The sequence below is a fragment of the Tachyglossus aculeatus genome, chromosome 22 (genome assembly GCF_015852505.1).
Source record: "Tachyglossus aculeatus isolate mTacAcu1 chromosome 22, mTacAcu1.pri, whole genome shotgun sequence".
Taxonomy (NCBI): domain Eukaryota; kingdom Metazoa; phylum Chordata; class Mammalia; order Monotremata; family Tachyglossidae; genus Tachyglossus; species Tachyglossus aculeatus.
The window spans coordinates 11,812,169-11,836,087 of NC_052087.1; the positions used below are offsets into that span (position 1 = coordinate 11,812,169).

Sequence of the window (23,919 nt, forward strand, 5' to 3'; positions counted from 1 at the left end):
GGGATCCTCTACTAGACGTTCACTTAAAAGAACTTTTCATAAGTTAATGCTGTAGTTCTATACTTCATCAATTGTATTTATTGAGCGCTTACTATGTGCAGAGCACTGTACTAAGCACTTGGGAAGTACAAATTGGCAACATATAGAGACAGTCCCTACCCAACAGTGGGCCCACAGTCTGAAAGGGGGAGACAGAGAACAAAACCAAACATACTAACAAAATAAAATAAATAGAATAGATATGTACAAGTAAAATAAATAAATAAAGAGTAATAAATATGTACAAACATATTGTCTGAATACTCGCATCTAGTGGCTCGTTAAAGCATTTTGATCTTAGTTTCCTTCACCTGTTGAAAACAACAACTCTCTTCTACAGTTTGCAAGTGTCCCTAAGATTTGGGCGGTCAGTGTAGGGTTTCTTATTCTAAGGAAATAGTACCAGGAAATGGAAGAACTGTATTATGAAAATATCTTTTAATTTCAAATTGGTTTATTAGCAAATAATCTAGAAGACAGCCTGTCACTTCGTTAAAGGAATTATACATGAAATTAAGGTTTGTGTAAAAGGAAATTCTAGAAAAATAAATATGAATTTCCAAGTGATTTAAGGAGCAGAGCAGCATTTAAAATTTGAAGTGCTAGTGCCATCTAGAGACAAATTCTACAACTTTTTCAGTTGGGACTATTTCCTACTGCACTGGTTTTCATGACTGTAATTTCAGCACAATTCTTTGGGAGAGGTGTGTGTGTGTGTGTGTGTGTGTGTTTGCTTTGCATAAGCCAATCTTACTTTAAAGAACAGGTTGCTTCGGTAAGGCATGGAACTATCTCGTTGTCTAATCATCCACAGACAGTTTTAATGACAGGAAAGATGGAGCCAGAGTTGGTTTCATTTTCTGCCTAGCTAAGATGCATCTTCCAACTCCTTTTCCTTTATTTATTTATTTTACTGGTACATATCTATTCTGTTTATTTTATTTTGTTAGTATGTTTGGTTTTGTTCTCTGTCTCCCCCCTTTTAGACTGTGAGCCCACTGTTGGGTAGGGACTGTCTCTATATGTTGCCACTTGTACTTCCCAAGCGCTTAGTACAGGGCTCTGCACACAGTAAGCGCTCAGTAAATATGATTGATTGATTTTCCTCTGAGTACCTCTGAATGGATTCCCCCACCCACCATCACCACTTCCCCCACTGCTACAGTTCTGTCTCCCAATCTCCCACATTCTCTACCCACTACTGCTGTCCTCCCTTGCCGGTCATTGAATGTATTCCTTTGCCTAGCTCAAGGATTGAGCATCTGAATTATTATGGGAGAGTAATAAGTCCTTTCTCCTTTACTTTACTCTGAGCACCGTTCTCTCTGTTGCTGACTGAAAGAGAGAGAAAAAGAGAGAGATGGGGGGGCGAGGAGAGAGTGAGAGAGAGAGTAGTCCTAGCTGGACCTGGGAATTGTGATCTGGGAACTTGCTGTTCTTTCCATTGGGATGCTCTTCAGGGAATCCGGTATACCTCTTAAAGATTCACTGTTCATTGCAGAAGACTTCTTTTAGGGGACTATGCACAAAAAGTCTGAGAGTGACTTTGATTTATTGCTGTTTGACTTCCTATGCCCCCATTCTCTCTGAAGCTGATCATCCCTATAGTAAGCATTTAGGAATCCAGAATTTAAGCACTTCTTTGCACTTGGACTTGTGCCCTTCTTCACCCCCTTCAACCCTCCAGCACTTATGTACATATTTGTAATTCATTTATTTTTGTCAATGTCTGTCTCCCCTTCTAGACTGTAAGCTCATTGTAGGCAGGGGATATGTCTACCCACTCTATTACAGTGTACTCTCCCAAGCATTTAGTACAGCGCTCTCTTCTAGACTCTGAGCCCACTGTTGGGTAGGGACCGTCTCTATATGTTGCCAACTTGTACTTCCCAAGCCCTTAAGTACAGTGCTCTGCACACAGTAAGTGCTCAATAAATACGATTGAATGAATGCAAATAGTAAGTGCTCAATAAATGCTGCGACAGCATACTGTGGACTGCATTTTAAAGAGAAGTGTTTCAGAACAAGTCAGTTGAATTTTATCAGCATTTAAAATTTGATTGATTGATAGATTCTCTTTTCTTCCCATCACGTTGATCTTCCCCATTAGATTGCAAGAGAGAAGAGATTTTGTCTCTTAATTCTATTGTGCTTTCCCAAGTGCTTTGTACCATACTTTGCTCATAGAATGGACTCAGTACACATGATCGATTGATTGATTCAAAAGTGTAACAGTAACCTAGGCATATCGACTCCAACATTTTTGAGGCTGATTTTGGGAGCCGGTTATTCTGAATACCTAGGGACATTTTATAATTTTGAGATGTTTATAACTTCAACTTTACAGACCACATACCTTAATCTCTTGATAACTGTGATTCATAAGAAAGGATCATAATAATATTAATATAATAATAATTGTGGTATTTGTGAAGTCCTTACTGTATGCCAAGCACTGCTCCAAGTGCAGGGGTAGATATGCTTAGAACAGTGCTTGGCACATAGTAAGCACTTACCAAATACCATAATCATTAATACAATTAGATTGGACACGATCTCTGTCCCACATGGGGCTCACGGTCTAAGTGGGATGGAGAACAAGGTACTGAATCCCCATTTTACAACTGAGGCACAGAGAAGTTAAGTGACTTTCCCAAGGCCACACGGCAGGCAAGTGGCAGAGATGGGATTAGAACTCGGTTCCTTGAGTCCCAGGCCCTTGCCCTTTCCACTACATCATGCTGCTTCTACACTAGGTACTGCTTTTTCTGCAGGATCCCAAGTCTTGTAAATGGCATGGTTTTCACATGTTGGAATTCAGCCTTACTAATAGTAAATGGTTTGGAAAAGGGCTGGTTTTAGGATGATAACTTCAGTTGTCCTCCATTGGCTTTAGTGGAGGTTCGCTGTACCCTTTGCTTTGAAAAGAAGTGTCTTTGTCTTTACAGCCTGGGCATTGCTTTCTGAGAGGAATTTTCTTGCTCACATTAGCCAGGGTTTATCCGGAGGCCAGTTTCAGACAGTAAGGAAGTGAAGTGGCCACCTCTGGGCAATCATCAGAGGGTGATGGTGGAGGGGAACAGGGCCAGATGGCATGCAGTTGCAAGGATAGTGGCTTTGCAGCCCCTGACAAAGATGGAGACTATGGTTACGTGTCTCTCTACTCCTCTGGAAGCAGAAGAGTTGCCTGTCGTTCAGGAAAGAAGCGATGCATTAATATGGTAGAAATAAGGGTCTCATAATCAAAGGTGTTCAGTTGAGGGGTGATGCTGGGGATGGCGTTGGGGATGGCTGAAGGTAGTGGGGGAAGAGCAGCAGAGGTCCTCTTGGGATGGACTGCAGCAAAACATTGCATACGTTGTTGTTTATGTTGTGGGTAGATGTAGCGTGACAGGATGGCATCAGGGAGAATGGGCATGGGCAGCCAAATAATAATAATAATAATAATGATGATGATGATATCTGTTAAGTGCTTACTATATGTCACGTGCTGTTCCAGCACTTAGTACAGTGCTCAGCGCTTAGTACAGTGCTTTGCCCATAGTAAGCGCTTAATAAATGCCATCATTATTATTATATAAGCACTGGGGTAGATACCAGCTAATCAGGTTGCACACAGTCCCTGTCCCACACGGGGTTCACAATCTTAATCCCCATTTTCCAGAAGAGGTAACTGAGGCACAAGGAAGAGAAGTGACTTGCCCAAGTTCACACAGCAGACGAGTGGAAGAGTCAGGATTAGAACCCAGGTCCTTCTGACTCTCAGGCCCGTGATCTATCCACTAAGCCAGGCTGCTTCCACCTGAAGTCGGTCCTGGCAGGTGTTTCCGGAGGTCCCGTCACAGAGCATGCCTTGGGAATCCTATCAGCAGCAGGTCCAGGTAGGGACTGTCTCTATATGTTGCCAACTTGTACTTCCCAAGCGCTTAGTACAGTGCTCTGCACACAGTAAGTGCTCAATAAATACGATTGATTGATTGATTGGTTGATTGATTGATGGACAAATAGCACTTTGTGCTTTTCCTCTGGTCAATCCTCACCCCTTCCTCACTGCTGACCTGGGAGGACAAGGGCCAAGATGGCTGAGAAGGTTTGAGAGAAGCAGTCGACACTCCCTGGCAGCAGCTGGATTCCTGGACCAATCAGTAAACCCACTGCAAAAATACTTTGTCCGTACAGCCTTACCCTAAGGTTCATCCATCCTTCTCTACTGAATCAAAATATACTGGGAGAAATCTCCCTATTGCTGACTAGTTAATGAGGCTGATTTCTTTGAGGCCATAGATTCTATAAGTTTCATCTTTTAGTGATGACATTTATTAAGCACTATGTGCAAAATACTGTTCTAGGTGCTGGGGAGGTTACAAATGGCTCAGTGGAAAGAGCATGGGCTTTGGAGTCAGAGGTCATGGGTTCCAATCCCAGCTCCGCCAACTGTCAGCTGTGTGACTTTGGGCAAGTCACTTAACTTCTCTGTGCCTCAGTTCCTTCATCTGTAAAATGGGGATTAAAACTGTGAGGCCCCCAGGGTACAACCTGATCACCTTGTCACCTCCCCAGAGCTTAGAACAGTGCTTTGCACATAGTAAGTGCTTAATAAATGCCATTATTATCATTATTATTATTACAAGGTGATCAGGTTGTCCCACTGGGGGCCTCACAGTCTTCACCCCATTTTACAGATGAGGTAACTGAGGCCCAGAGAAGTGAAGTGACTTGCCCAAAGTCACACAGCTGACAATTGGTGGATCTGGGATTTGAACCCGTGACCTCTGACTCCAAAGCCCGGGCTCTTTCCAATTTCTTTTCAAATCCCACCTAGATTTCCCCAGTCCAGACTCAACTGATATATTTTTAGGTTCAAGACTTGAAATTTCAGGCCTCCAGATCACGCCGTGTTGCTGCTACTCTTCGCTTGCTGATTGATTTCTACCAGCTATTTCCAACTCACTTCTGCCTTTTTCTCAAACTCCCCTTTGCTTGCTGATTGATTTCTACCAGCTATCTCCAACTCACTTCTGCCTTTTTCTCCAACTCCCCATCCGGGGAGCTGCCACTTTTTCTAACTGCCAAGCCCCGATTACCTATATTCTCATAAAACGTCTGCTAAAAGAGGAAACAGTTAATTGTAGTGACTGTTAGCAATGCAAAGGGAGGCAATCGACTTTGGCAGCAGTAACAAATTCTACAATTATTATGAGGCAGTAGTTACAAATGCTACAATTATTATTATTATTATCATTGTTAAGCAGGATGGGAAGACTTCCATAGTCTGGAGTTTGAAGGAACTATTTGCAAATTTGGGTGGGTGGAAAGCGTCTTTGGAACAACCAGGAGCAGACAGACAACCTACCTCCAAGAATAGGACTGAAGCAGCTCCGAAGACAGTAGACCTCAGATGTGGGACTTGAAACCTGACCCTGGAGGCTTAGGTAGCTTCCAGTGCGCGTGTTCTAATCAGCAAGATGATTTCCGCTCCACATGTTCTAACCAACAGGACTTCAGGCTCCCAGAAATAACCTGGACTTCAAGCTCGTAACCACCCCCTTTCCCCACCACCACATTCTTCTCTCAACCCCTGCTTTTCCTCACCAAGCCTGGCTGTCAGCATCAAGGAAGGAGGACTCCCTCAAAAGAACCCTGCTCTGGGACCAGCTGCTGTTGGTGTTGGGAATCTGGCCTCCGTGCTCCAGATATTTATCTGACTTGAAGATCTGTTCGAATATAAGTTGGTACAACAGGTATCAGAATACGTTTGTGCCTTGATGAGCCCATTACTGGCAATCCACACAGCTGGATGGACCTTTAAAAACACCCCTAGGCTGGCAAGCATTCAAGAGATATGCAGACTATTAAAAACCCCTTCCTTTTACCTAGTTATAACAAACTGCTGCCTCATTGGAAGCTTCAGAAGCCCAACTTGCCTCTCAGTGTGACTTTATTCCCAGGATGGATTAGACAGATGTGACATCTTCACAGGTGATGCACCCTTCAAGATGGCAAAGGGAACCAGACTGGAATCCAGGCTTGACTCAAAGTAACAGAAGAGGAGTTTATTGACTTCCAGCATTCCTGCCTTAATCTCTGGCTGACTTTTTACTCAGTCAATCAATCGATGGCATTTATTGAGCACTTACTGTGGGCGGAGAACAGTACTAAGCACTTGGGAGAGAACAACAGAGTTGGTACCCACGTTCCCCACCTACAAGGAACTTACAATCTAGTCTATAGCTTCTGGTCTACTCCTCATGAACTCTTCATCCTGCTTGGCTGGTTGTGGCTGCCAAATGAGTGGATCAGTTGGACAGCGGAAGATCTCTGAAGCCACCTCCCCAGGTCCTTTATGCCTGCCTATCTGGGGCTTCTTTTTCAGCAGTAGGACAAGTTGCCAAGAAAAAAGCAAAAACACCAACAAGTCAGATCAATGAAGCCCCAAATTACCCTTCAATGGCCAAATCTCGACAAGTAGAGGTTGGATCAATGTACCAATCCATGGTATTTATTGAGCGCTTACTGTGTGCAGAGCACTGTTCTAAGTGCTTGGGAGAGTACAAAAGAGCTGGTAAACATGTTTCCTGCCCACAAGGAGCTTACAGTCTAGAGCGGAAGACAGAATACCTATAAGGCTCATGTAGCAATGGGTTGAGCAGTGACCTTTGGTGGGGAAAAAAAGCAAAAAATTGAAAACACTCTTAGGAAACCATCTGGGCTCTTGCGGTTGTTGCTGTTGTTTCCTGGGGAAAACATCAAATCAGAGTAAAGATTGCAGCCCAAAAGAGAAAGCACCTGGATCTCTGTTCATGACAAGAGAATCGGCCCAGCTAGACTTGACTTCCAATGGATCTTTATCACGCCCAAATCAGGGACTGTTTGTCTTTCTTCAACTGTTCCTGAAGCACATTGTACCCATCCATCCCTTCCACCCTCAACAACAGCAGGAAAAATCTGGAGTTTAAAAAGAAGAGAAAAAGATGTAGGATCTATGATCCTGTGAGAGTCTGAACATTTTGAATTCTGATCTTCAGAAACAAGAATGCTAAGCAAGAAGGAGTGAATTTAAATTCAAACAGTAGGCATTTTGCTTGGGCCTATGGGAAAACATCTTGACTTTCAAAGTGATTAAATCCTGGAGTAGCTGCCCGTGGGTGCTGTAACACCCCCACTGCTGGAGATCTCTATATAAAAAAGAAGAAACATCAATCTGTCCCAAATGGTTTATTCTTTGCCCTCCCTGGAACAGTGAGTTGGATCAGGTGACCTGGTGCCCTTTCAGCTCTAGGATTCTGTGGTTCCATGATTGTAAACATCCAACCACACCCCAGCATCTGACGGACTTGTTTTTCCCCAACAAACCATTGATGGGTCACTGGGTGTGGTTCGTAAACTGGGAAACAATAAGTACGTTCAGTCCCTCAGCATGTGGGTACCTCTTTTAAAACTGCCCCATCTCAGGCCTTCCCAAACTGAGCCCCCTTTTTCCTCTCCCCTTCCCTATCCTTCCCACCCTACCTCCTTCCCTTCCCCACATCACCTGTATATATGTTTGTACAGATTTATTACTCTATTTATTTTACTTGTACATATTTACTATTCTATTTATTTTGTCAATGATGTGCATCTAGCTCTACTTCTATTTATTCTGATGACTTGACACCTGACCACATGTTTTGTTTTGTTGTCTGTCTCCCCCTTCTAGACTGTGAGCCCGTTGTTGGGTAGGGACCGTCTCTATATGTTGCCAACTTGTACTGCCCAAGCGCTTAGTACAGTGCTCGGCACACAGTAAGTGCTCAATAAATACGATTGAATGAATGAATGAATGAATGTGGTCCCGTTGCTTTAAGTGTTGCAGCCTAGAAGCAGCGTAGCCTAGTGAAAAGAGAATAGGTCTAGAAGTCAGAGGACCTGAGTTCTAATCCCAACTCTGACATTTGCTGTGGGACCTTGGGCAAATCACTGAACTTCTCTGTGCCTCAGTTTTCTCATCTGCAAATGGGGATCAAATCCTACTCCGTCCTACTTAGACTGAAGACAGGGATTGTGTCCAACCTTATTATCTAGCATCTTTCCCAGCATTTAGTCCAGTGGTTGGCACAAGAAAGCACTTAACAGATACCATAATTAATTTAAAAGGGCCCTCCACCAATCAATGTGTAGTGGGTGCAGAGCACTTGGAAAAGTACAACAGAATTGATAGATGTTATCCCTCCTCACAAGGAGCTTACATTCTGCATTAAGAAAGATTATGAATAGGGAAAGTAGTAGAGTATAAGAATATTTACATAACTAATAATAACAATTATGGTATTTTTAAGCGCCTGCTATGTGCCAAACAGTGTTCTAAGCACTGGGGTAGATACAGGGTAATCAGGTTGTCCCACATGGAGCTCACAGTCTTAATCTCCATTTTCCAGATGAGTAACTGAGGCACAGAAATGTTAAAGGACTTGCCCAAGGTTACACAGCAGACAAGTGGCAAAGCGGAATTAGAACCCACGTCCTTTGACTCCCAAGCCCGTGCTCTTTCCACTTAGCCACACTGGACCCAAACAGGCGGTGGGAGGCAGAGGAGGAACCCACGTAAGAGACTGAGAAGATGCTTCTAGACTGTGAGCCCGCTGTTGGGTAGGGACTGTCTCTATATGTTGCCAACTTGTACTTCCCAAGCACTTAGTACAGTGCTCTGCACACAGTAAGTGCTCAATAAATTTAATGAATGAATGCAGCCAGAGAGATAGGAGGAGAAGCAGGAGAGGACAGTTTATAAATATTATGAGGTGCTAAAGGGCTTCGTGGCCAAGATCACAGTTGATGCAGAGGGGAAGGGCAATAAAGAACTCAGTCTTGGAGATATAATAATAATAATAATAATAATAATAATAATAATAGTATTTGTTAAGCGCTTACTACATGCAAAGCACGGTTCTAAGCGCTGGGGGGATACAGGGTGATCAGGTTGTCCCATGTTCTTTCCCAGAATCAGTTCTTTCCCTCCTACCTAATCTATTTAAGACACTCAACCAGTTCTTTCCCTCCTACCTAATTTCACTGATTTCCCAGTATAACCAACCTGCGCACTCCACTCCTCTAATGCCAAAACCTACCCTCTGTGCCTCAGTCTCTTCTATCCCGCTACCAACACTTTGCCCGCATTTTCCCTTCCTCTGGTTGAGTATCTTAAATCTCTTGGATAGGTACCCTTTAAGCACTTGATATTCCCTCCACCCTCAGCCCCACAGCACTTATGTACATATCCATCACCAATTTCAATGTCTGTTTCCACCTCTAAAGTTGAATCTCCTGGTGGTTAGGGAACATGTCTAATAACTCTATTGTAGCATACTCTCCCAAGCATTTAGTACACAGTAAGCACTCAATAAACACCACTGATTGACTGATTCATGGTGATGAGTTTCTGTTTAATGTGGAATTGGATGGGCAAACGCTGGAGATTTTTGAAGAGTGAGGAGAGATGGACTGAACATTCTTTTCAAAAAAATTATCCAAGCTACATAGTAAAGTATGGACTGGAGAGAAGAGAGACTGGATGCAGGGTGGTCAGTGAGGAGGCTGGATGGAGAGGAAACGGGAGATTCTGGAGATGTTCAAACGTTGGAGATTTTTGAAGAGTGAGGAAATATGGACAACATTTTTTTCAGAAAAATTATCCAAGCTACATAGTAAAGTATGGACTGGAGAGAAGAGAGACTGGATGCAGGGTGGTCAGTGAGGAGGCTGGATGGAGAGGAAACGGGAGATTCTGGAGATGTTCAAACATTGGAGATTTTTGAAGAATGAGGAAATATGGACAACACTTTTTTCAGAAAATCATCCAAGCTACATAGTAAAGTATGGACTGGAGAGAAGAGAGACTAGATGCAGGGTGGTCAGTAAGGAGGCTGGATGGAGAGGAAAGGGGAGATTCTAGAGATGTTGTGAAAGTAGAACTGACAGGATTTCATGATAGATTGAATGATGGGGTTAAATAAGAGAGATGAGGTGAGGATAATGCCAAGGTTGCAGGCTTGAGAGATGGAGTTTGAGGGGCTGACTACAGTAATAGAAAAGTCATGGGGAGGTCAAAGTTTGGGTGGGAAGATGAGGAGTTCTGTTTTGGACATGTTATATTTGAGGTGGCAGCATAGCATTCAAGTTGAGATGTCCTAAAGGCAAGAGGAAATGTGAGTCGCTAGGGAAGAAGAGAGGCCAGGGATGGAGAGGTAGATTTGGGAAGCTGTGGAAATGAATGAGTTCTCCAAGGGAGTGTGTGTAGATGGAGAATAGATGAGGACACAGAATTGAGCCTTGAAGGACCAAGACAGTTGGAGGGTGGGAGGTAGAGGAGGAACCCCTGAAAGAGACTGAGAAGGAGCAGCCAGGGAGATAGGAGAAGCAGGAGAGGACAGTTTCTATGAAGCCAAAAATTAGATAATATTTCCAGGAGAAGGGGGTGACCTTCTCACCCCCAGCACGCTGTAGGCTCCACCTTCCTCCAAGCAGATGAGACACCTGGATTGAGGTAGAGCCCTGGAACCAATTTCCTGTATTAATAATGATGGTATTTGTTAAGCACTTACCATGTGCCAGGCACTGTACTAAGTGCTGGGGTGGATATAAACAAATCGGGTTGGATTTGTGATTTGGATTTGGACTGTGAGCACCTGTCCCACATGGGGCTCACAGTCTTGATCCCCATTTTACAGATGAGGTAACTGAGGCCCGGAGAAGTGAAGTGACTCGCCCAAGGTCACACAGCAGACAAGTGGCTGGGATTAGAACCCTTGACCTTTTGACTCCGAGGCCTGAGCTCTATGAACTACACCACACTGCTTCTCTGTATTGGGTCCCTGTGGCTGATCTTTATGATCAGAGGTGGGAAGTGGATGCAGTTGCACTTTCACTGAGTTAATCCATCCATCAGTGGTATTTATTAATAATAATAATAATGATGATGGCATTTGTTAAGCGCTTACTATGTGCAAAGCACTGTTCTAAGCACTGGGGAGGTTACAAGGTGATCAGGTTGTCCCACGGGGGGCTCACAGTTTTAATCCCCATTTTCCAGATGAGGGAACTGAGGCACAGAGAAGTTAAGTGACTTGCCCAAAGTCACACAGCTGACAGTTGGCAGAGCCGGGATTTGGACCCATGACCTCTGACTCTAAAGCCCGTGCTCTTTCCACTAAGCCATGCTGTGCAGAGCACTGTCCTAAACAGTTGGAAGAATGCAGTTAATCAGTCATATTTATTGAGCACTTACTGTGTGTAGAGCACTGTAATAATAATAATGGCATTTGTTAAGCGCTTGCTATGTGCAAAACACCGTTCTAAGTGCTGGGGAGGTTACAAGGTGATCAGGTTGTTCCACAGGGGGCTCACAGTTTTAATCGCCATTTTACAGATGAGGGAACTGAGGCACAGAGAAGTGAAGTGACTTGCCCAAAGTCACACAGCTGACAGTTGACGGAGCCGGGATTTGGACCCATGACCTCTGACTCTAAAGCCCGTGCTCTTTCCACTGAGCCATGCTGTGCAGAGCACTGTATTCATTCATTCATTCAATCGTATTTATTGAGCGCTTACTGTGTGCAGAGCACTGAACCGCTAGGGAAGTACAAGTTGGCAACACATAGAGACGGTCCCTACCCAACAGACTGTACTAAGCAGTTGGAAGAATGCGGTTAATCAGTCATATTTATTCATTCATTCAATCGTATTTATTGAGCGCTTACTGTGTGCAGAGCACTGTACTAAGTGCTTGGGATGTACCAGTTGGCAACATATAGAGACAGTCCTACCCAACAGACTGTACTAAGCAGTTGGAAGAATGCGGTTAATCAGTCATATTCATTCATTCATTCAATCAATCGTACTTATTGAGCACTTACTATGTGTAGAGCACTGTACTAAGCCCTTACAGAGATTACAATACAACAGAATTAGCGACACGTTCCCTGCCCATAACAAGCAATACGGTAGAGTTGGTAGACGCGTTCCCTGTGCCCAAGCTATTCCTCCAGACTTGCTGGTGTCCTGTCAGCCTGGTTCCTAGGTCACCTCTGAAGGCCACGCCGGAGCACCCTGCCCTCCAACCTAACCTCTCCTTTACTCCCTTGACTCTCAGGGAATGACTCCCGGCAGGAATTAATTGTGGGCGAGTTGTTATTTCATATCTCTCTTTGTTTGTAAAATGTTGCACTTGGAGAGAATTGTGTTGTTGTAATTAGTGTAAAGCTCCGGAGGGCTATTCTAGGCCAGCGCTACTTTCCATATGCCAGTGAGGGGGAGGGGACCTTCAGGGCTGTTTATAACTATGTGTTTCGACTCCCTCTAAATTTGGGGAAAACGTTGAGAATTTTCAAAGATATTAAAGTTCACCTTTTGCCTAAGAGTCTGAGTCATAAATAATCACATCCATATGTGTGTACCTATCCATACACACACATGCACAGCGGCGACACTGAAACTCAGACCAAAGAGTCTTCCTCTGGCCCACCTTTTAGGCCCTTGACAACATGCCCTGAAAGTCAAATTTCCAATTCGTAGCCCCTAAGGTGTTAACCAGCATCTTGTCACTTTCTGGGCTAGTCTCGGGAAGTGTGACTGTTGGATTTTACAGACTGACTGTGCTGCATCTTCTCAGTGGAAAGACCCCAGGCTTTGGAGTCAGAGATCATGGGTTCAAATCCCCACTCCGCCGCTTGTCAGCTGTGTGACCTTGGGCAAGTCACTTAACTTCTCTGCGCCTCAGTTACCTCATCTGTAAAATGGGGATTAAGACTGTGAGCCCCCCCATGGGACAGCTTGATCACCCTGTAACCTCCCCAGTGCTTAGAACAGTGCTTTGCACATAGTCAGTGCTTAATAAAGGCCATTAAAAAAAATGACTGAGGATGCCTCCTTCTAACCCTGTGTGCCTTCTCTCCACTTTTTCTGCTCCTTGGTATGGTTTGAATTATCCCAAGAGAGTTTATTGAAGTTAATGCTTTGTTTGCTGGGGTTTGTTTTCTGTTTGTGTTCAGGGCTTAAAAAAAAAAAACTTTTATTTTGCCAACTGGGAGGCGATCTTTGAACCCAACCCATCTTAACCCTTCTGTTGCTCTCTGGAGAAATGCTCCCATTACTGAATTGTTATCAAGACTTAGGCTCTTTTAGTTTTAGAAATCGATTTAGCCTACCATGGGAGAAAAATTGTTTGAAAACTCTTCAGCATTTATTGTTGAAGATCAGCTGGGTTGACTTTTACTGTTGTAGTATATTGGACTGTACACTCCATGTGAGCAGGGATCATGCCTATCAACTCTGTTGTACTGTACAGTTCCAAGCGCTTATACAATGCTCTGTTGGTAATAAGCGTTCAATAAATACTATTGATAGATTGATTTTAGAACCCAAAGTTTAATTACTTTTGGGGATCCTAGATCAGCACGGTAGCAGATTGTGCTACTTTGTGAAGCTACTAATCAATCAATCAATCAATCATATTTATTGAGTGTTTACTATGTGCAGAGCAGCACTGTACCAAGTGCTTGGAAAAGTACAGTGCAACAGAATTAGCAGAAAAGTTTGCTGCTCACATAAGTGGTAACATCATTTCCCTTCCCTTGGATTTGGCCAAGAGAACTATAGTTTCATTCTCCTAGCTAGCCAAGTCATATGACGGATTGATTGATTGACTGATTGATGGGGGAAATAAGGTTTCCTGTCCCAAAGGCTTCCGCCAGATCTGCTGACAGGCATGAAATGAATCCAAATTATTACCTGTCAAATTACCTGCAATTATCTGAAAATGCATATATAATTTGCTACTCAGTCTTATCTATTGAGCACTTACCATGTGCAGATACTGTACTAAGCACTTGGGAGGGTAATAATAATAATGGCATTTGTTAAGCGCTTACTATGTGCAAAACACTGTTCTAAGCGCTGGAGAGGGTACAAGGTGATCAGGTTGTCCCACGTGGGGCTCACAGTCTTAATCCCCATTTTACAGATGAGGTAACTGAGACACAGAGAAATTAAATGACTTGCCCAAAGTCACACAGCTGACAAGCGGTGGAGCCGGGATTTGAACCCATGACCTCTGACTCCCAAGCCTGTGTTCTTCCCACTGAGCCACCTCTCGGATCACAGTATAACAGAATTGATAGTCACTTTCCCTGCCCACAGATGATTAGGGGCCTCATCAAAGGGAAAGTAAACAATTTTTCAGAATGGAAGAGAAGTGATTTGCATAGTGCCTTTGAACCCACAGACCCCTTTTCAAGCTACATACAGTAAGGTCTCAGTGAATACCGTTGATTAATTGATTGAAGTCAAAACCTATCTTCCGATGGACAGAGCCCAAGACCCTTACCTAAAGTCATGTGCTGAGTCTCCTTGAGGGCAGAGATCATGTCTACTAACTTGTATTTTACACTCAGCGTAGCCTAGTGGATAGAGCACAGAGCTGGGAGTCAGAAAAACCTAGGTTCTGATCCCAGCTCCACCACTTTTCTGCTGTATGACCTTGGGCAAGTCACTTCACTTCTCTGTGCCTCAGTTCCCTCACCTGTAAAATGGGGAATAAGACTGTGAGCCTTATGTGGGAGATGGACTGCATCCAACCTGTTTAGCTTGTATCTACGCCAGCGCTTAGCACAGAGCCTGGCTTAACAAATACCTTTTTTTAAAAGAAAAAGAGGAATGGTAACTGACCAGTTACTGAACGGTGAACTGAACTGAACAGTGCTGAACAGTACTGAACTGAATAGTGCTGCTTCTTCAAGCCCTCTGGGCATTTAAGCAATTTAGATATGGAAAATAATGTGCTGTCCTGTGAAAAACTGAGGAAAAAATCAAGGGAATATGGACAAAGCAAAAACGCTAGGAAAAAGGAGAAAGTCAAATAAATTGTAAGCTTCTTGCGGCCAGGGATCTTGTCTACCGACTCTGCTGTACTATATTTTCCCAAGTGCTTAGTACAGTACTCTACACATAGGAAGTGCTCAGTGAATACTATTGATTGATTGATAGATAAATAACAAAAACACACACAAAAAAGAAGAAATGTTTGAAAAGAAATCAAGTAGAGAAGAGATGAGGAATTACAGATGGTGGAGAAGGGCAGTGTCTATACAGCTGTGTTGTGCTGTATTTTCACTCATGAATTCATGAATCACTTTCTCTTCAATTTGTCAATGATTATATAAGTGCCCTACTTGAGTAGATGAACTGATTTTTACCAGGGTGCAATTTGGATGGTGTCTCATGACTTTCTTTGGCCCGGTCATGGTAATAATAGGTTTTTAATGCACTCTATAAGGTTCACCATACCTTATACCTGAACATTTTCTGTGCAATTATAATAATGCGGCATCATGGCACATGATTTATGGCACTGATATGATCTCCAAACTTTCAAATCCACATCTAGGGCGTTCCCCTGATAACCTTTTGCAATTCCACTCTAAAAAACAAGTGATGGGATCTCACCGTGCTAATGAGTATTATCGGTTCCACTTAGGAAAAATTCTAAATCATTCCTTAGCAGAAGAGAGTATGGAGAGTGCTAGCTTCTGGCTTGAATGTTTCACAATCTAAGTGCTGTTGGCATGCTGACATTGTTTCTTTTGCCATGGAATTCCTGACAGGGTCACTTTTAAAGTAGAAAGACACTCCTTTTCCCCTGTATGGCGAGCCCTCCCCGGGGGCCCGGGCTAATGCCTGAGTTTAGCATGCACGGAGTAAATAATTCCCCACACAGGAGGTGGACCGCCAGAGGCGGACTGACACAGCTTTGACAAATACACATTTTCTTTTGTTAATACCTGTCTGTGAAGGTTTTGGCAACAGGCATTTCCAGTTTCTTTCTCATGGACACCGCGCTGCTTTCTGGAAGTCAGTTTCCTTTCCAAGGCTGACAGTGGCTGGAAGCAAAGTTTTCGGTCCATAAGGTGACAGACAACCTACACACCTGCTGTGCACCGTCAATCCAGGAGCCTAGCGTCATATTTTCTGGACACCCGATGTGTACTTCTGGATGGAGTTTGTTTTGCTTTAATCCACTGTGGAAGGGACACAAGTTTTCTACTAGGTGTATGGAGGCTTCTATCCATTTTGTCCAAAGCCTGAAACATGGGCTCATATTTTGGTTTCTATAAGTTGGGCCTTGTCTCACTGCTGCTCTTCTCTTGGAAGACTCTTTTGACCCATATCAACAATCCCAAATACTGCCTGTGTTTCTACGCCTTAAATAATTTTGACCCATATCAACCATCCCAGATACTGTCTGTGCTTCTGTTCCTTAAATACTTTTCTTATTACTCCTTCAATCAATCAATCAGTGGGATTTATTGAATGTTTACTGTGTGCCCAGCCCTGTATTAAGCACTTGGGACATCGCAGTACAACCGAGTCGGCAGACAGTTTTTCTGCCTACAAAGAGTTTGCAGTCAAAAGGGGGAGAGATATATTAGAATAAATTTTGGATAAGCAGCGTGGCTCAGTGGAAAAGAGCACGGGCTTTGGAGTCAGAGGCCATGGGTTCAAATCCAAGCTCTGCCAATTCATTCATTCATTCAATCATATTTATTGAGCGCTTACTGTGTGCAGAGCACTGTACTAAGCGCTTGGGAAGTACAAGTTGGCAACATATAGAGACAGTCCTTACCCAACAGTGGGCTCCCACAGTTGTCAGCTGTGTGACTTTGGGCAAGTCACTGAACTTCTCTGGGCCTCAGTTACCTCATCTGTAAAATGGGGATTAAGACTGTGAGCCCCCCGTGGGACAACCTGATCACCTTGTAACCTCCCCAGCATTTAGAAGAGTGCATTGCACATAGTAAGTGCTTAATAAATGCCATTATTATTATTATTATAACAAGTACACAGGTCCTGTGGGGCTGTGAGTGGGGTGCATATAAGTGCTTAAAGAATATGAATCCAAGTGCAAGGGTGACACAGTAAGAAGAGGCAGTAAGGGAAATCGCGGCTTAGTTGTGGAAGGCCTTTCGGAGAGAGGTGATTTTAGTAAGGTTTTGCAGGTGCGGAAAATCGTGGTCTGTCATTTTTGAAGGGGAAGGGAGCTTCCAGGCCCGAAGGAGGATATGGGCAAGGCATCAGTGGTGACACAAACGAAATCGAGGTGCAGTGAGTAGGTGCATTCATTCATTCATTCAATCGTATTTATTGAGTGCTTACTGTATGCAGAGCACTGTACTAAGCATTTGGGAAGTACAAGTTGGCAACATATAGAGACGGTCCCTACCCAACAGTGGGCTCATGGCACTAGAGAGCCGAGTGGGTTGCAGTAGGAGATGGGCGAGGTAATTCAGGACAATAGGCTTATTTCTTTAAATTCAATGATAAGGAGTTACTGTTTCATTCATTCATTCATTTATTCGATCGTATTTATTGAGTGCTTACTGTGTGCAGAGCACTGTACTAAGCGCCTGGGAAGTACAAGTTGGCAACATATAGAGACGGTCCCTACCCAACAGTGGGCTCCCAGTCTAGAAGGGGTAGACAGACAACAAAACAAAACATTATAAACCAAATAAAATAAATAGAATAAATATGTACAAATAAAATAAATAAATAAACGGAGTAATGAATACGTTCAAACATATATACATATATACAGGTGCTGTGGGGAGGGGAAGGAGATAAGGTGGGGGGGATGGGGAGGAGGAGGAGGAGGAGTGGAAGGAAGGGGCTCAGTCTGGGAGTTTCATGAGGAGGTGGATGGGCAAACACTGAAAGTTCTTGAGGGATGGGGAAACACCGAAAGCAGCTTGAGATTTCATGGGAAACTTTATAGCTACCGGTGTCCATGTCTTTGTGATTCCTGAAAAAGGACTTGATTTTATCCTTTCATGATTCTCTGCAGGACAGTATCAGTGGTTGGGCTGAGCGCAGTGTTGCATATGGAACCAAAGTCTAAATAAATGGCCACTTAGGCAAAGGAAAGACATTCAGGGCACAGTGAAGATGCTGTGTCTGATGAGTGTGTACCCAGGCTACTTTGCTCATTTGTGAGTGGGCATTATCCTTCAAGTTATGAAGTCAGGTCCAAAAAGCATGTGCCTCTCTCATGAGCTCAGCTGATTGAAGAAAGGGTTATCAATATCTTGGATTTATATAATACCTTTATGTTCCAAAGAGCTTTCCTATTATCTAATTTTTGCCCTCACAATGTCCTTATAAGACAGAGAAATGAAGGTGTCATTATCCCCATTTTATAGGTAAGGAAAAAGACATAGAAAGGTCAAGTGGCTTGTGGAAGGTCACGCATTATCAGAGCTGGGTCCAGAAATCAGGCACTTTATAATAATTTTTATTATTGGGTATTTGTTAAAGGCTTACTATGTGCCAAGCACTGTACTAAGCACTGGGGTAGATACAGAGTAATCAGGCTTGGGACAGGGACTCTGTCCAGCCTTGATTATTTTGTATTCATTCCAGTTCTTTGTCCCTCTTAAGCTCCATGCGGGACTCATAGAATGAACAGGAGGGAGAACGGGTATTGAATCCCCATTTTACAGATGAGGTAACTGAGGCACCCCCTCTAAGGATCACACCTGGAGAGTTTCCAGTGCCCCACCAGTCTCAGCTATGGAAGGGAGAGTCAAGCAGAGGCCTACCCATTCCATTCCTAGCTTGGGCAGTGGCTAGAGAGTGGAAGGCAATCTGCTACAAGTCAAAACACACCTGTGCCGGGCAGCAGCACTATGGGAGAGAGTCGAGGGTGGAAGACTCAAGTTTGCTGCACAGAAGAAGGCAATGGTAGACCACTTCCATATTTTTACTAAGAAAACTCTATGGATACACTGCCAGAATGATTGCAGATGGAGATGGGGAGTTCTGGGAGAGCTGTGTCCGTGGAGTTGCCATGGGTCAGAGATGACTCGACCGCATAAGACAAGACAAACTGAGGTACAGACAAGTTAAGTGACTTGCCCAAGGTCACAGAACAGGCCAAAGGAAGAGTCAGAATTAGAACCCATGTCTTCTGACTCCAGGCCCATGCTCTTATCACTAGGCCATGCTGTTTCCTGGACCACCAGGCTACAAATAAATGAAAATGGAGCAGTGAAGTGAAATGGACTTGGGATAACTTGGTCATTATCATGTTGGGTTTGATAAAATGAACAAGCAAGAAGGTCTGTGTAATGAGTGTGCTGAGTAAAGCCTTCCTCGATCAATCATATTTATTTAGTGCTTACTCTCTTCAGAGCAATGCACTAAGCATTTTGGAGAGTTGGTAGACACAGTCCCTGCCCACAGTGAACTTTTAACCATGAGAGCCAACTCCTGTGAATCTACATTATAATTACACAAAAAGAGGACAAACCACATACAATTTTTCCTGCCACCAGGATTATGTCCAAAGAATCCCCCCAAATCTTTCAAGTTTTATTTTTCCTTTTCTTTCTCAAATTACTGTGTTCAGTTCCATGCAGATGAGGAAGAGTACCTGACTAACTTCATGCTACTGCAAAAAGAATTTGAGGTGTTTCTATGTTGTATTCTTCCACAAATGTCCACCCTGTTCATAGACAATGTCTTCTGGCTAAGAATTTGGTGTTGCGAATATTTTTCATGCATTTGGGGTAGGCCTGGACCTCAGCAGTTTCTTCAATAAGGTCCGCCCGAGTCATTAGCCACAGAGTCAGGAAGCTTGGTGAGTTGAACTACCTGAATGAACCCTAGCACAGTGGAGAGAGAAAAAAAATGATTATTCTCCCTCCCGCATTAAGCTACAAATAATGAGCACTTGCCTGTGCTTTGTGGTAATTAAAAAAAATTATAGTAGTCGATGCACAAATAACCCCCAGGGTAACTCATGGTTGTGTTGAACCACCAGTTTTCTCCATGTGTGAGCGAGGGTAATCCTCGTTGGCTCTTGGAACATCAAGTTTCCTCAGAAAGGGATACGTGTCCACACATGTTTTGGCGTCTGCCCACACACTTCTATAAACATCAGAGAAGGAGAGACGGCTGTGCCTGTGCGCTTCAGTGAAACTTAGCCAACTGATCTCTGAAAATGGTCTCGTGAAGGTGAGCGATAGAAAGCTACTAGCCTCTTCCTGCTAATTTTATCTCTCCCCTGGGATTCTTTTATGGTGTATTTAATAGACTCTAGTACCAGTGTCTCCACTCACTATATCATTCTTCATCTAACCCTCCCCTCTTCACTCACTATATCATTCTTCATCTAACCCTCCCCTCTTCAACTTTCTGACATATCAATTTAATGTTAGTTTGTCTTGGAACTAAGTTTTGAGGTATATTTAGGAGTTGTCTCTTTGGGAAAGCAAATTATTACCCTTTTTAACTCTTTCTGGTTAAATAAAGTTTAAACACACCATTTCATATTTAAGTTGCGCCTAATTATGTGCAGATAGTCTTTCTAGAGTGGAGATTGTACAGATAGCTAATTAACTGCAGAAGTAAATTGGCTCCGGAAAATTGGAAGAACATTGCCTGTGGAAAAACTGGGATGGGCATTCTTTTCAAACCCATCTGGTATCCATTAAGAGAGGGTGTATTCATCGCGATAGTGTGCAGTGCCACTTTGGGGGGTGGCGAATATGGTCACCGCAGTTGCCAGGTACCGTTGGCATAAATAGGATTCTCCCAGGAAATCTTGGGATAGTCCCACATCAATCCAAAAGCCACTCCCTGTCAGCCATGAATCTGACTGAAACCTGACCTTCAGATTCCTTTCTTTCCTATTTTTTAAATTATCATCACCAGTCTGGCATTTCACCAAACCTCCTGTAATGGCAGCTTCCTTTTATTGAGGATAGCTGGAGGAGTTGCCCTGTGTGGCTCAGTTTGAGTTCAGCCTCAATGGTTACCCACAGAGCAGAGTGCTACACTCTCTTCCCTGACGGGCTCTTGTGTGCAGTTGTGTCATTCAAGCATCTGAGGTACAGAGTTAGTAAGAAAGTGTATGGGGATATATATTCAGGTATAAGAATACAGTTGACTCTGCTTTTTAAAGATTGCCATGGCAAGATGGGCTTTACAAACCATTTAGAGTAGGATAGAAAGTTGGCCATCCAGACTGGCGTAAGTGCCCTCCTCCAGGGCTGTGAAGGAGGAAATCTGAGCTGGAAAGTGGGTGGCATATCTAGGATTGCTGTTCTGGAACCTCCCCGCCCCGCCCAGATGCCAGTAATTTAACAGTTATCACCTCAGATTTGTCATCAGTTTCCCTTTTGTGTTGTCGGATGAACTGTGTAATTTCACAAGGTCCCTTCAAGATTTACATGTCTACAGTACCTCTTGAGATTAGGGTAGGGTCGGTGGAGAGTGATTTCAGGGCCATTGGCCAAGGGTAGAGTCTCTACTCCGCCCCTCCATCCACTGGGCCAACACTTCTACCCAGTTGTGGCTCGTGGGGTTTTACTTCATATTTCCTGCAACTGTAATCCCTGTTGACCCTTTTCAAAATCCTGGGTGTTGCGCAAATGTCACCTAGAGCGTGACAACACCTCTGGAAAACGATTGTTTGTTGACCTGAGTGCTAGTGGACTTCAGGACTGGAGCTTCTCGTGCACCATCCCCAATTCTAATTTTAATTTGAGGGGTTGGAGGACAGAAGATAGGGACCTGGGTTGTGGCAGTAAGAGACTAGAAGCTGTAAATGACTCCTCCCTAACCTCAGCAGGTCACGAACCTTTCCTGGTCCTCACTGTTGCCATTTGGGGATAATGCCAGCTCATAAAGGGCTTAGGAAGCTTTGAGGGAAAAGTGCTGTGTAAAGGCAAAATGACACAAGCACACCTCTGTCGCATTTTCCTTTGTTTGTTTTTCTGCAGTAAGTGTGAGTGAGTGTGAGTGTGTGTGTGTGTGTGTGTGTGTAACAATAATAATAAATAATACTTATGGTATTTGTTGAGCACTTACTATGTGCCAAGGACTGTTCTAAGCACTGGGGTAGATGCAGGGTAATCAGGTTGTCCCACATGGGGCTCACACTTTTAATTCCCATTTTACAGATGAGATAACTGAGGCACAGAGAAGTTAAGTGACTTGCCCAAGGTCACACAACAGACGTGACAGAGCTGGGATCAGAACCCATGTCCTGAGTCCCAAACCCGTGCTCCTTCCACTTAGCTACGTTGCTTCTCGTATGAGTGTTTGCTACTGAAAGCTCACCTCCTCCAGAAGCCTTTCCAGATTGAGCCCCCTTTTCCTCTGCTCCTCCTCCCCTCCCCATCGCCCCACTCCCTCCCTCTGCTGTACCCCATCCCCGCCCCACAGCACTGGTATATATATATATATATATATATATATATATATATAATATGTACATATTATTCTATTTTATTAATGATGCATGTATACCCATAATTCTATTTATTTATATTGATGCTATTGATGCCAGTCCACTTGTTTTGTTTTCTTTTGTTATCTATCTCCCCCACCCTTCTAGACTGTTATCCTGTTGTTGGGTAGGGATTGTCTCTATTTGTTGCCAAATTGTACTTTCCAAGTGCTTAGTCCAGTGCTCTGCACACAGTAAGTGCTCAATAAATACGATTGAATGAATGAATGAATTTAGAGGAGAACTTTATTGCATCTTGGGAAATGCTTTCACCTGCCTCACATCCTTAGAATGACAATTAGTGCCTGCATGTGTATCACGGTTTGGAGGGAAATTACTGCTTTTTGAAAATAAAGTGCATATGACTTTTCCCAAAACCCTATCCTCCCAAATCCTGAAGTCAGCTATAAATTTACGTTGGCTACCCATTAGAAGGTTTTCGCCCAAATAAAATGCTAAATTGACATTAAAGGTCAACATATTTAGACCAATGTTCCCCTCACAAATATTCAGGAAACTCACCATTTATCTAATGGTGATGTTTTCCTGTTTGTTCAGTGACATACTCAGTAAGAAAAATCCATGGCGATTAGGTTGATGTTGACCACTTAATACTTATCACTTTATAACGTATTTCCAAATGAAATGGCATACTGTGGGAAACAGCACCATTACTCAATTGTAGTAGTTAACAATTTGCAACACAAGACCTAGAAGCATTATTAAAGACTACTTAATTCATGGGCTATTCAAATGGACTCGATGCAATTTAAACATAGGAGGTTTAAACATAGGTGCAGGTGAAACAGCGATGTTTAACGGCCAAAGGAAACATGTAACATATTCATTCATTCAATCGTATTTATTGAGCGCTTACTGTGTGCAGAGCACTGTACTAAGCGCTTGGGAAGTACAAGTTGGCAACATATTCATTCATTCAATCATATTTATTGAGCGCTTACTGTGTGCAGAGCACTGTACTAAGCGCTTGGGAAGTACAAGTTGGCAACATATTCATTCATTCAATCGTATTTATTGAGTGCTTACTGTGTGCAGAGCACTGTACTAAGCGCTTGGGAAGTACAAGTCGGCCACATAGAGAGATGGTCCCTACCCAACAGCGGGCTCACAGTCTAGAAGGAGGAGACAGATAACAAAACAAAACATATTAACAAAATAAAATAAATAGAATAAATATGTAAAACTAAAATAAATAAATTCATTCATTTATTCATTCAATCATATTTATTGAGCACTAACTGTGTGCAGAGCACTGTACTAAGCGCTTGGGAAGTACAAGTTGGCAACATATAGAGACGGTTCCTACCCAACAGCGGGCTCACAGTCATATATGATACATAAAACTGGGGGTCATTATCCACAGGCATAATTAGGGTGATTGCCCCTCACTGCTTTTTGAGGTTGACTCCCAGACTTCTTTTTTTATAGGTAAGCACTTATTATGTGCCCAGAATTGTTCTAAACACTAGAGTAAATATGAGATAATCAGATTGCAAATAGTCCCTGTCTCACATTAGGCTCACAGTTTTAATCTTCATTGT

At 43.3% G+C, this 23,919-nt stretch overlaps 1 protein-coding gene and 1 non-coding gene across 3 annotated transcripts in view; both read left to right on the top strand.

Moving 5' to 3' along the window:
- BDNF (brain derived neurotrophic factor) overlaps positions 1–23,919 on the top strand; it is a 61,296-nt gene that overhangs the window by 31,639 nt on the left and 5,738 nt on the right. The window lies entirely within an intron of this gene.
- Positions 18,582–18,719, top strand: LOC119944332. Its single transcript, XR_005455821.1, has one exon. It is a non-coding gene; the product is annotated as a small nucleolar RNA SNORA7 (small nucleolar RNA).